Below are 12928 nucleotides of genomic sequence, written 5' to 3'. Positions count from 1 at the left end.
TCACACTACCCTCTATTCTGGTGAGGGTGATGTCATTGCTCTCAGTCCGCTGTGCATGCAGAATATGCCGCCACTATCTCCGGGGACACAAGGGGCAGGTCCGACCCCCTCCCTGCAGAGCTCGCACAGGGCTAGCGTACTGTAATAGCTGCCCATCAAGCCCCCGTCACACCCAGCACCCTCTGCAGGACGCAGGGTGTGTGCAGATGGAGGTCGCCACAGGAGGAGAATAGAGGACAACATGCACACACACAAAAAACACCTAATATAACTATTAAAAAAAAAACTTGCAGGCAAAAACAACAACAGTGTAGAGCATAACTAATGTGTACAGTGCCAGTGGCCCACACAAGCTCTGTCTGCGCTTTATTGTTCTCCGCCAATTCATAATTTATGGAACCAGAGCTCTTTCTCCCGCAGCAAATACTGAACTCTGCAGCTCGTGTTTTTACAGATAGTACAATATCTTCCCTGAGAATAAAAAACACGCGTCGTGATCCCTGAGGCATTTTCAAGGCCTGCCGCCGCCGTTTATCGCACGGACGAAGATGTGTGCGCGTCTGTCCTTCAGTCATTATGCAAACACTGAACCAGAAAACACTGCGGTGCCAAACGGGGGCCACCGGTGCCCTTTCTCCACCCATCCACTCCCTCCTGGTAATGACCGAAATGTCACCAATGCATTGGGAACGCACGTGCACACACACACACACACACACACACACGCACACACACACACACACACACACACGCGCACACACACACACACACACACACACACACAGACACGTAGACACACGCATACAGACAGAACCACTCAGATGCTCACGCACACACACACACAAACACACACACGCATGCACGCACACACGCACACACACACATGCATGCACATGCATGCACACGCACATTCACACACGCACACACACACATGCACGGACGCGCATGCACACACACTCACACACACACACACACACACACACACACACGCATACATGCACGCACACGCACGCACACACACACACACACACACACACACAAACACGTATACATGCACGCACACGCACGCACACACACACACACAGGGAGTCAGATGCACCAATTCTTTTCCCATCATGAATATGGAAACATTCTAGATCTAACGGAAATGAGGATGATTTGTATTCCACTGCCCGGGGCGGGAGGCGATGACTGGTCCTTAACTGGCCTCACATGGATCTTTCACCGCAGCATTCTCTCTTTCCTGCTTCGTTTATCTGGCTCTGCCGTTCTTTACATTTTTCTGCTCTGTCATTTGCAGCCATGTTGAGCACTTATCACCAGGTGGCAATCTTTCTCTCTCTCTCTCTGTCTCACTCTCCATGTGTCTGGAACACCCTGCGCTTGACTCCTCCTCGGAAATGCACAATATTTCAGATGGAAATGAATGAAATGAAAGCAAATCAAGCCTAATTTTAATCACTTGAAAAATCGGGTTAGTTTTGCAATTCATGTCACACAACAATACAAACACAACTGTTGCTAGTTGGTGTCAGGGGAATGAATAGTAGGGATGCACCGATTTATCGGCCGATACTCGCCGACCGCCATCGGCCTATCGGCAAATAAGGTACCATTCACCGATGGCAGTGGTCCATGTTCATCCAGTGTTCCCCACACGTCTGCCCAGGTATATTAAGTAAATGACTTGTATAAAGAAAATTTGGCGAAATTCTTTTGTATCTTTTATATGCATTGAGGGGTGGGAGTGGTGTGGTATTCCTGCCCACCACTGACAGTCTTTGACATTCATTTCACAAGAAGTCTGCTTCAACTGTTTTAGTTCTGTCGCGACCGTTTTGTATCAGTGGTGATTGGGATCGACCAGAATTATAAAACATACGCCACGAGTGTCAAATAGGAAGCCAGCAGGCAGGTCTGTTCACTATTAACAGTCATGTTGCTGCGGCGTCAGGTCTGTTATCTCTGCAAACCGAGACCGACTGAGCTGCTGCGGAGTTCCCACTTGAAATTCTGATTTAAATGGCTCCTCCTTTGCACTTTTCACAAGTGGGACATCCATTTTTTACGAGTTCCAACTTCAATGGACTGCATCTTTACTCCCTGTGGAAATTTTCATGAAACCGGTCGCAGTTGATGACAGATTATGTATTTAAAACGGGATTTTTTATTCAGCCCGTTTTTGCAGCATCTATTTTCCACCCACAACACTAATGTCACAGCAGGTAGCAAAGATAAACACAGGAAAAACTCATGAAGTCTTTTGACTCATGAAGTCAAATTTATTATAAATCTCTTGCTCAATGTGAATAAACTTTTTAATTACGAATCTCGGAATGGGCTCAGAATTAAATAAGTCAAAATCGTGATAGCTGCTTTAGTTAAACTATTTTATCTCTTATTTGTACCACTCATGTGGTCCCTGCTCTGTGTGAGAAGAGCTCTGCTAATTGCTATTGACTTTCGTCACTTTCTAGCTCACTCTCTTCCCTCTCAGTATCACCTGCCTTCACAATTGATTTTCTCTAAGTACGTGCTTAGTTACGTCGGCTGGAACAGCAAGATGTCAGCGATGAGAACTGAGGCAATCCATTGATTCAATAGTTTTATATTGTAACAGTGATACAAAATCAATAATATGGAATGTATGTGCTTTCACCTTTTTCTTTGTGTTGACTAGTTGATTGAATTCAGGGTCACCGTCAGGGATGAATTCACTGGACGCCATAATTAAACTGTAATGAAGCGAAAAAATGTTATTCTGTTGAAGTTGTGGGTTTTATTGTACGACTAACTTTGCTTTTCCACGCAGGGTGCGCACAGCGCGCGCGGCCAAATTAAGAAATGCGCGGTCGAACTTGTGTTTCAGGACGCGGGCTTTGCTACGGAGGCGGATCTTTTGTTGTTTGTAGTCGCGCTGGTGATCAAAGGTTCGATTCTTTTCGGAGCCTCGGTTCTTGACGAGTCGCTGGGTAAGGAGAGTCGTTTGATTTGATTCAGTCGGTTTAATGCACCGCGAGCGGAGGAGGACTTCCTGTGAAGAGCCAATGAGAGTCAGAAGTCGCTCTGAGTTACGAACTGCATCCTCACAGGAATTATTCAGTTCCGTCAGAGGTGTTTACTTTGGTGAAGGCAGCGCATGCATGCATTTAATGGGCGCATCGATGGCCAGACGGGCATCACTGAGCTCCGTCTGGCTGCAGAACTTCTAAAAGCTCCCTACACGCTACGCAACTTTCAAAGACGTCGGATCGCTCTACCGCACACGCTACACGGCTGTCTGTCCCGTGAATGGGAATGTTGACGTCTTTGTGGGTTGCACACTACAGGACTTGATCGTGAGGGCTGGGTCACGCGTTGCGAGATGTCTCACAAGGAGGATTCCAGACGTAACAAAAACAAAGCACCAACGTGTCCTCGTCGAGCCTCAGTGCAAGCAGGCGCCTGCCTTCTCATTGCGAACGTGTTCATTTACGCGTCTCCCCAATAACTACGCCAAAAATATCCGAAAACACCAATGAAACTATGTTGAAAAATGTCAAAATATACTTCACTGAAAAACGTCCAAAAACGACATGCTATAGAATCACAAGTAGCAAAAAGGAGTAAATATTCAATATTATACAATATAAATTATATATAAAATATATTTACCATCAATAACAACCCAACACCTGTTATTTATCATCTTTGTGTATCTTGACTTGTGTGTGCGTGTGTGTGTGTGCGTGCGTGCGCGTGTGCGTGTGTGTGTGTAATTCATATATAAAAAAATTTTCGCCGCGTGAAGAGCGAGTACCCTGAGGACCAGACCAAAATCATTATGTGCACCCCTGTTCACAGGCCAGTCCTTTCATGCTCAATTCATCCTTCACTTACTTTAGTTGCACACGTGCGTGCGTTTGTTTGTGTATGTTGTGTTTATGTGAGTGCCCAAGCTCCAGGCAAGAGCAAAGGGTCAGAGGCAACCCGGAGGTAAAGCAACATGCAGTCAACACGGCGACACCCCCGGATGACCCCTCTGATAGGGTTTGAGCAGGGGTTATCATGAGCGGCGTGGCTCGACATTTCCTTTTCTTGTCTGCGGAAAAAGGTTACGTATGGTGAACTGGACACAAGCACATTGCATCACACACTCGGGACTGGCCGCACTGAACGCACGCACTCTGTCTGTTCCACGTTTATTATCCATGGAAGGGAAGCACATTGCCAGCACTGAGAAAAGGTTGAGGCTCAGAATACCAAAGGTCTTTCCTAAAGTGTTCTCTGTTTTAAAGCTCTCCGGAGGATCTGGCCCTGGAAGTGCCTGTAATCACTTGATGGGAGTTAATAAAAATACGAATCCCTCCTTTTTTCTTTTTTTTTTTTTTGGTGAAGACGGACACTACAGAATTATCTGTACCTCTGTTCCAGTGCCGCATCGAGCCTGAACCGCCTCAATAAAACAAAAAACAGGTCACTGATTTTCCTCTGTATTCCTGCCCATCCATGTTGAGAGACAGCTGGGTATGATTTGGATCCGGCTCACAGTAGGGCAGGATATCGAGTCACTGTTGGGAAGTGGGAACAGAGACGAAAATGGCAGAAATCTACCCCAAATGCCAAAAGGGAGGCAAAGCCAGAGAGCCATCGTCTTCCAGCACCTTGGGGTGTCCAATCCCAAAATCCTACACAGCCTTATGGTGGAAGCTTGCAAGCTCTCAAATGGGCTCGTACATGTACATCTAACACAGACACACACGCGCACACGCACGTGCGGACACACACACATACACACACACACGTGTCTATTGCGTTCTGTCTAACTCTATTCCATGGAAAATGCCCACACCCACTACATACACACACACACACACACACACACACACACACACACACACACACACACACACACACACACACACACACACACACACATACACATACACATACACATACACATACACACACACACACGGAAGTGCACAGATCATGACAAAACAGTCGTCCTGTGTTTCCATTGTTACGGATTGGGAAATTCTCTCCTGAACCTTTCTCGGGGAAGGTCTCTGCTCCCACCCCGTCTCCTCGGTGCGCTGGTTCCTGCGGAGCCTCTGACACTGCTGCAAAAGGTCAGTAAATGTCAAACAATCTCCCGCCCAGCTCCCTTCCTTCAGTCGGATCAACTCCAACTGTGATGGTCCTTTCACGGGAACCTCCTGAGGACAGAGCTCCCCTGATGGGTGTAGATGGACGGTGCAAGCTCACACATGGAGTATACAGGAACCGACCGGCACTCTTCGTGAAAGTTGTCCTGTAATCCGTCAGCTCCATTCCCAGCCATCGGTGGCATATGGCCCCGCCATAGCGTGTGTTTGGCAGCAGTAGTGTTTTTCTGGGCGACTTTGAGCACCACATCCATGAATCTCTTCCGTGATTAGAGCGACGGCAGAACTGGAGATAACATGCAAGTGTGTGGGCGACCACAAAACACCTTGTGCAGTGTAATGCGCCGGTACAGACCAGCACAGCTCCCGGGAGGCGCCGGGTCAAAGCTGGATTTGTGTGTTCACGGTCTGGGGGCCAAGGGGCGGGGGAGAAAGCTCTTTGTTTTCTAGGGAAGGGAGTAGGATACGATTTTATCGATACCAATGACATTATCGATTCCGCTTATCGGTCCGATTCTTTATCGATTCCCTTTTTTCCTGATCAGTTTTCTGTGTGGAAGAGAAAGTAGGCCTGCACAGGTGTTCAGCGTCAACGCAGCCGTTTTATTATCTCTGGGTCCGAACAGAGTGTAAAATGTGTGCCTCACAACATTTGAACATGTTCAAATGAAATTACAGTGCTCTTTTTATTAAAAGGACATCATTTGGATAACAAAGATAAAACTGTCTAATAAAACAAACAATTCTTCTTTAGAAACATAGGCATGTATGCCTGGTAACATTTGAATAAATTACAATACTAATTTTCAAAAAGGAATAGGCTGGAACAAAACATAAATAAAGGCTTCTTCTTCTTCTTCCCCTCCTTCTTGTAAAACTGGTACATAAAATCAACAACTCTTCTGCAGAAAAATGAGCACGTTCTTCTCTGGGAGGACGCTTGATCTCTCTGGGATGATGGCGTCTCCAGCTGTGGAGAACACCCGCTCAGTGGGGTGGAGGACGCCTGAACACACAAGTAGCTTATGGCAACATCTGACAACACGGGCAGCCTGTCTCTCCTCCTCAAACCCGCAGAGTGCGATCAGCTGGTACAGGGATGGGAGGCAGGCCTCTGCGGATCCGGACTCCTCGCTCAGCTCCCTCCCTGGTGGACTGGGTGGTCAGCCGGACTGTCCACTCCTCCGCCGCAAACAGCTCCTCCAAGGCCCGTGTTGTGTTGTCTCAGGGGCGGGGTCTGAAATGAAAGAGCAGAAAGTTTTATTTTCAAAAGCAAATCTGTTGTTTGTCTAGTTTCTGTCCCTGTTTTATCACTTTTATTTCCCCTGTTTTTATTATACACTTTCTGATCAGGCCTTATGTTCTATGTTTTTATTTATGTTTTTGTTGTTTTTATCTTAACTGTATGTACTGTTTTATCTTGTTCTGTAAAGCGCTTTGTAACTGTGTTTTGATGAAGTTTATAATGACTTATAACCAAATGGTTTAGTTTAATGGTTTAATTGAAGTTTCATATTTTAATCCATGTCCTATGGTCATCATAATGAACTGAGCTTACAGTCTTCCTCCTCCTCCTCCTCCTCCTCCTCCTCCTCCTCCTCCTCATCACACCATCTCTGTGTCTCTTCGCCCTCTTGCTCTGGCAGCTGGAAAATAAACTGACCATGTGGGCAGTGGTACCACGCATGGCACCAGAGGAGAGGTGTCACAACAGAAATGTGCCGCGGTCAAAAGGACTGTCAGTCAGATCCCCCTGACCTGTCGCAGATGGTCTCACCATCCATTTTCAACTTGGATCTCGGGTCCATGGATGTGGCCTCATCCAGGAAGGTCTGGACCACGTCATCCTTGATTAAAAATAAAAGGAAAAAGGAATGCACATCCATGTGCACCAATCTGGGAATAATGTGACCCGAATGTGAACTTCCTTCAGTGTCTGCCATATTCATGGTGACTGAATAAATGTCACGGTACCTGGTAACGTGCGGAGGGATCGGAGGAACAAATCTTCACCTTGACGTTCCTGGCGAATGCAGAGTCCTCCACCCGGACCGAGCAATGGCCCTCCACCTTCCGTAGGATTGGAAGAATCTGACCACAGGTTGGACTTGTGTCACTCGAGACACCGAGGGTGGACGTGTACAGCACACGCATTAGCTGCACAAACTCCCCTACCTTCCTGAGGTCATCAGTGTCCAATTTCTCCACCGGTCTGTCACAGTAAATACTTATATTTCATATTCTCAGTCAGCTTCCGTGGCCCTGGCTCCCTGACTGCAGCCCGAGTGGCGGGGGACTGCTGGAAGAATCTCTCAATCATCAAAGCCAGGGAATTCCACCGCGTCTCCACATCTACAATGAGCGTGTGCTGCGGGCAGGTCTGAAAAAAAAAAGTTAAAAAGCACATCACACGTAACAGTAAATATGATATAATCATCATTCGTTTATTATTGTCATTGATATTGGCCATAATCTGTTCATTTATCACCATGTGCTTGTAATGACAGTAGTATTGAATGTATTCTCACTGGGGAGTCGCTTCTTCTCCGTGGGGATAACAGCTGCCATGTAGCACCATCCGTACAACCACCGTGCGTGCAGTTCAACTACCTTAAGTTCAGGGTAGCGGGCGGGGATCAGGTGGTTTGGTTAGTCTCTCTCTCGATGCTTTGGGTTTAGCGTCTTTGTCATCTCCTTACAGATTTATGTGAATGAAATAATAAACTGATTAGAATAGAATATCAACATGCAACTTGATAATTCTGATTTAATTCTGATTCAGATTTTTTGGCTTACGCATACTGTACATTTCTGAACACACAGTGCATCACAGCTTGCTCTGTGTGGGAATGTGAAGGTGCAGACTGCTCAGATTTTCCACGCTGACCCCCTATATATATATATATATATATATATATATATATATATACACACACACACACACACACACACACACACACACACACACACACACACACACACACACACACACACACACACACACACACACACACACCACACACACACACACACACACACACTGATCAGCCACAGCATTAAAATAACTGACAGGTGAAGTGAATAACATTGATCATCTCGTCCCAATGGGGAGGGGGACTAAACACTCAGTTCTGGTTCTACATATATGCAGTGAAATGTCAATGCAACGCACCCGGTGTTACACACAATATGTTCTAGACTGAAGTAGCTACCTGAGAATTTCTACTAAACCAACTAACTGATTCCTAAAACGTAATGCAGTAAGTCGAATACTATAAAATATATAGAATTAAATCAAATTGAGCAATGGAAGAAGGTGTGCATCGTTTATCTGGGGCGATGGCACCAGGATGCACCATGGGAAGAAGTCAAGCCGACGAAGGCAGTGTGATGCTCTGGGTAATGTTCTGTTGGGAAACCTTGGGTCCTGGCATTCATGTGGATGTAACTTTGACATGTACCACCTAACTCAACATTGTTTAGGCGGGTCAGAGCTGTTTTGGTGGCACAAGGGGGACCTCCACGAATGTTTGTAATCTGTGTGTGTGTGTGTGTGTGTGTGTGTGTGTATGTGTATATATATATATATATATATATATATCTCAGAAGATATCACAGTGTCTAACTTGATCTGTACTTGGCTGACACATTACCAGCCTGTAGGAGAGCAGGTAACCTACCGAAATTCCGGTTCTTCTGCTGTTGAGAAAGGGTGCAAACCTTTCACGACAAATTTTGTCACTGCACAGTGACACTCATTCACCCTTTCTTCACTAATTTTCCCTCCCTGTGCAGCAAGCCTGAAAGGGTTCTGCTGGCTGGGAGCTAATGGGCGAGTCGAGCAGCCGCCTGTAGCCTCAGAGTATCTGTAGCAAATGGATGAAACCAGAGAGTATTTGTACGCCATTCCTTTTCCTCTAGGTTTTCTTAGTCAAAGAACAAATCTGCTAAGCCTGTCTGTGTGGCGCTAATGTTATTATAACAAAGGATATTCACCCTCGGTAAGGGATGGAAGGCGTGGCACTCGTGCGTAGCGTGTCAAATACATGGCATTCCTGGAATCTTAACCCATTTTGCATTAAAAGATGTTTGAGCGTATTGCTGGTGTTTACGCCATTGATTTAAATGATCATTTTACATTTTTCTTTGTGAAATGAAACCATCCTTTGGACCTCCCCGCCGTGACTCCTCCTTGTTGCAGGTTCCAGCTGCCTAGACGCATGATATTTTTGCAATGAGCAAGCATGAACTGTCATGAAAAACATGAGAAAAGCATGCATCGATGAAAATAATTGATAGTGACGGAGGCATACGATGCAGACGGATTGGACAATTTGGAACCGGTTCTCAACTGGAACCGGTTCTCGATTACCATCCCTTGTCTCGAACAGTCTCAGTGAGCCTTTACCAAACTGAGCCAAGGCATACTTTATGCCCAGCGTTTGATGGAGACCGTACTCGGCAGGGAAACAGAGGCCATGAACACCGTTCATATTTTTCCTTAAGCTTTTAAGCCGAAGCTATGAGTGAGATGGTGGAGGCTTTCGGGTCATGAATATGGCATAAAAGCTTTAGAGTGGGCTGCTCTCTGTGGTCTCCACAGTCCTTTGGGTTCCTGGCATCTCTGCCAACCCCGCCTTGCTCAGATAGCAGATGGACAGTGCTCATACTGGATCAGCTCCCACTGCACAGCAGACTTCCTATAAAGCAGGCCACTGCGTGTCAAACTGGGGCTGACTGGCGTTGTGAGCCCCAGCTTCCAGTGGGCGTTTGCAGTTAGAAGCTAGGGGCGACAGGTACAGATGGTATGGCGCTCTAGGGGCGGGGTGGCAATGCTGGATCTTGAACATATTCCCGTCTCTTGTCCACCTTAACAATGCTCCATAAAGAATAAGAGCAACAAGGGAAGTGGCTCCAAATAACTAGACGAACACTCTCTCCATAGTTGGTCTACCCTTGATTTACCTACCAAACTACATGTGAGTATAAAACGTGAGGCTGTTAATAATTTAGCATATAAACTTCTTTCTTTCCCAATGGTTCAGGCAAAATACCAAGTTTAATTTGTCTTCTATAGAGGCCTAATAAATAAGCTTGAACGCGTCAAGTCCACCCCCATTTATAACCACTACATCCCAGGAACATTTTTTAATTTAAAAATTCTTGCCAATTTCACATGATTGAAATTATTTTGATGGGAACGGCAGGATGTTTTTTAAATGGAAAGCAGACATTCCTCCTCAGGCTTTCGTTTTGCATGAGATCCATAATTTAAGCCTGGCATTTGAAAGCAAGTGTATTGCAAACCCCATCTATCCAGGGTTAATTGACTCTTAGAATCTATTTCCAGTGCTCACACTCCTGTCGCCTGAGCCATATCAATATCACTCCATTATTCGGGCAAACAAAACAGTCTGCCCAGACATGACAAACCCCATAATAATTCCTGAACTCCCCCCGCTGCTTAAGAACTCCATCCAGTCCTCGGCGAAACGAGGAGCTGCCGTTGGTTACTACAGGGTGTTCTCCATCTGCTCACCCAGATAAAAGATTCAATTTAATTTGTTTTCGGGAGTCTCGTCGCAATGCTGTTCTGCTGCCCACGAGAGCTACACGCAGCGGAGATGAGAGCAAACAAGCGCCCAAAGGGGAGCGTTACCATTCTTCCTTGTCTAACTCACTCACCAACCAATTAGTGAAACAAAAATAACAAAAAAAAAGAGAAATAAAAAAAGAGGGAAAGGCTCTGACGCTGCTCAGGGTTTCAAGTGCAAGGAAGCTAAGTAGCGGCTATGAATTTGCATTAAACTAATTTAGAAACACAACTGACAGAATGTGAGAAGGAAAACAATCATTCAGCCGCTTCAATCCCAACACAGATTTATTCACATACAAACAATATTACCACAAAATTATCAGACTAACGAAGTGGTTTTATTTATCCTTTACAGGGCCGCCCTGTTTGGGATGTTCCCAGGTTGACATCAATTCCTTTCAGTTTAGTGTCGTACATTAGTCTGTCATCTCCAGACCACTTCCAAATGCGTATTAGTCTGGAATCGCTCCGTTCGTTTTCGATTTCCAAGGGGTGTTGCCGACTGGCACGGACCAAAATGTCTCTGGACGTAACGGGTTAGAGCTTCAACCAATCAGCATTATAATACTTATAATGAACGACGAACAACAGAGGAAATAAAAGCAGCGCGAACATCAATAAACAGGAATTAAATTCATTCATTAAAAGAGGGGCCCCCGCCCGCCTGAGATAATGAGTAAATACATAAATACAATATGATAAGAAATAAAAATAAATAAATAAATAAATTAGTAAATAAAAAATAAAATAGATAAAGAAAGGGGGCGAGATCACATAAAAGCAGATCTATTAAAATGGCTTTTGAGAAGTGACTGATGTTGTTCCAAAGCCGAGGGGCCCTGACAGAAAAGGCCTGGTCACCTTTAGTCTTAAATCTAGACTTTGGAACAGCCAGGAGGGCCCCGCCCGCCTGAGGACCTGAGGCCACCCTGGCTCATACGGGGTCAACATGTGTCATGTAGCTTGGAGTCAGACCCAGAAGCGCTTTAAAAGTAATCAGTTACATTTTAAAATCAATTCTGAACCGAACAGGAGCCAATGGAGAGAAGCCAGGATTGGGGTGATGTGATGTCGTCTTTTGGAGCCGGTGAGAAGCCGAGCTGCTGCGTTCTGAACTAGGTGGAGGCGAGAGAGTGACTTTTGGTTGATACCGGAAAGGAGGGAGTAACAGTAGTCTAGTCGTGAGAAGCACTGGATAGACCTACAACCAATCAGAGCATTGGATAGACCTACAACCAATCAGAGCAACAAAAAGTGTGATGTAGCGCTGGGTAAGTTGGTAAATTAAGCAAATCCTGTGGGAAGTATGGCTAGTACAGCTTTCTTATCAACAAAATACTTTTATAGGAAATAAACCGTCCAGTTGGTTTAATACTGCCACGATAGAGGATTCAACACGTCCACGTCAGCGGCAGCCATCTTGGTAAGGTTTGTTCAAATGGCAGGGTGGCTAGACGTATTCTGCAGAGCAAATGGAACATGAGCTGCAGGTTGGTCTGGTTCCCAGCGTAATCACACATGGATGTAACTTCACATCAACATCGTGTTTGTCAACGATTTGGTCATTTAGCGTTTCAATGTTCTCTGCAAAGGGTATTATAGCGCTCGCTTGAAGAACAGAATTTACAGTAAATAAAACGGTTGGGTTTATTTGTACATCAAATCCTCACAGTATCTTGTAAACAACTTAAGTGATGAATGTTTTGCGGAACATTTGACGGAGTGACAGCTTGGACACATCCACAGTCAGTAAACGAGAGAGAGAGGGAGTTTTGAAGTCCAACACTCCCTCTCTCCCTGACTAACTGTGAACTAGTCACACGCAGGGAGAGGGGACAGAGGCCATCCACAAACAATCTGGGGAGAGTTTGGGATTCGTAAACATTATTTTTGGATCCAAAGACAAAACTTTTGATTTGCATACATTTTAATCACAAATGTATTATACTTTAACTCGCTTTAACTCGCAGTTACTCAGATGCAGGGACGGTATACGGCAAACTGCATTCGAACTGTGCAAAGCAATGTAATTAAAATATACACTCGCTTGACAATTGATAAGCTACGGTACAATAATAAAACCAGGGTTGGGAAAAAAAACCAAGCGTATATTTTAAGAAGAACGTAGGTGTCTTGAGGAAAACGGAAATTAGAAATGAACTGAAAAAATAAGATGTTATTTAAA

The sequence above is a fragment of the Zeus faber genome, assembly GCF_960531495.2.
Source record: "Zeus faber genome assembly, chromosome: 3".
Lineage (NCBI taxonomy): Eukaryota > Metazoa > Chordata > Actinopteri > Zeiformes > Zeidae > Zeus > Zeus faber.
Note: the sequence above shows the minus strand (reverse complement) of the source record.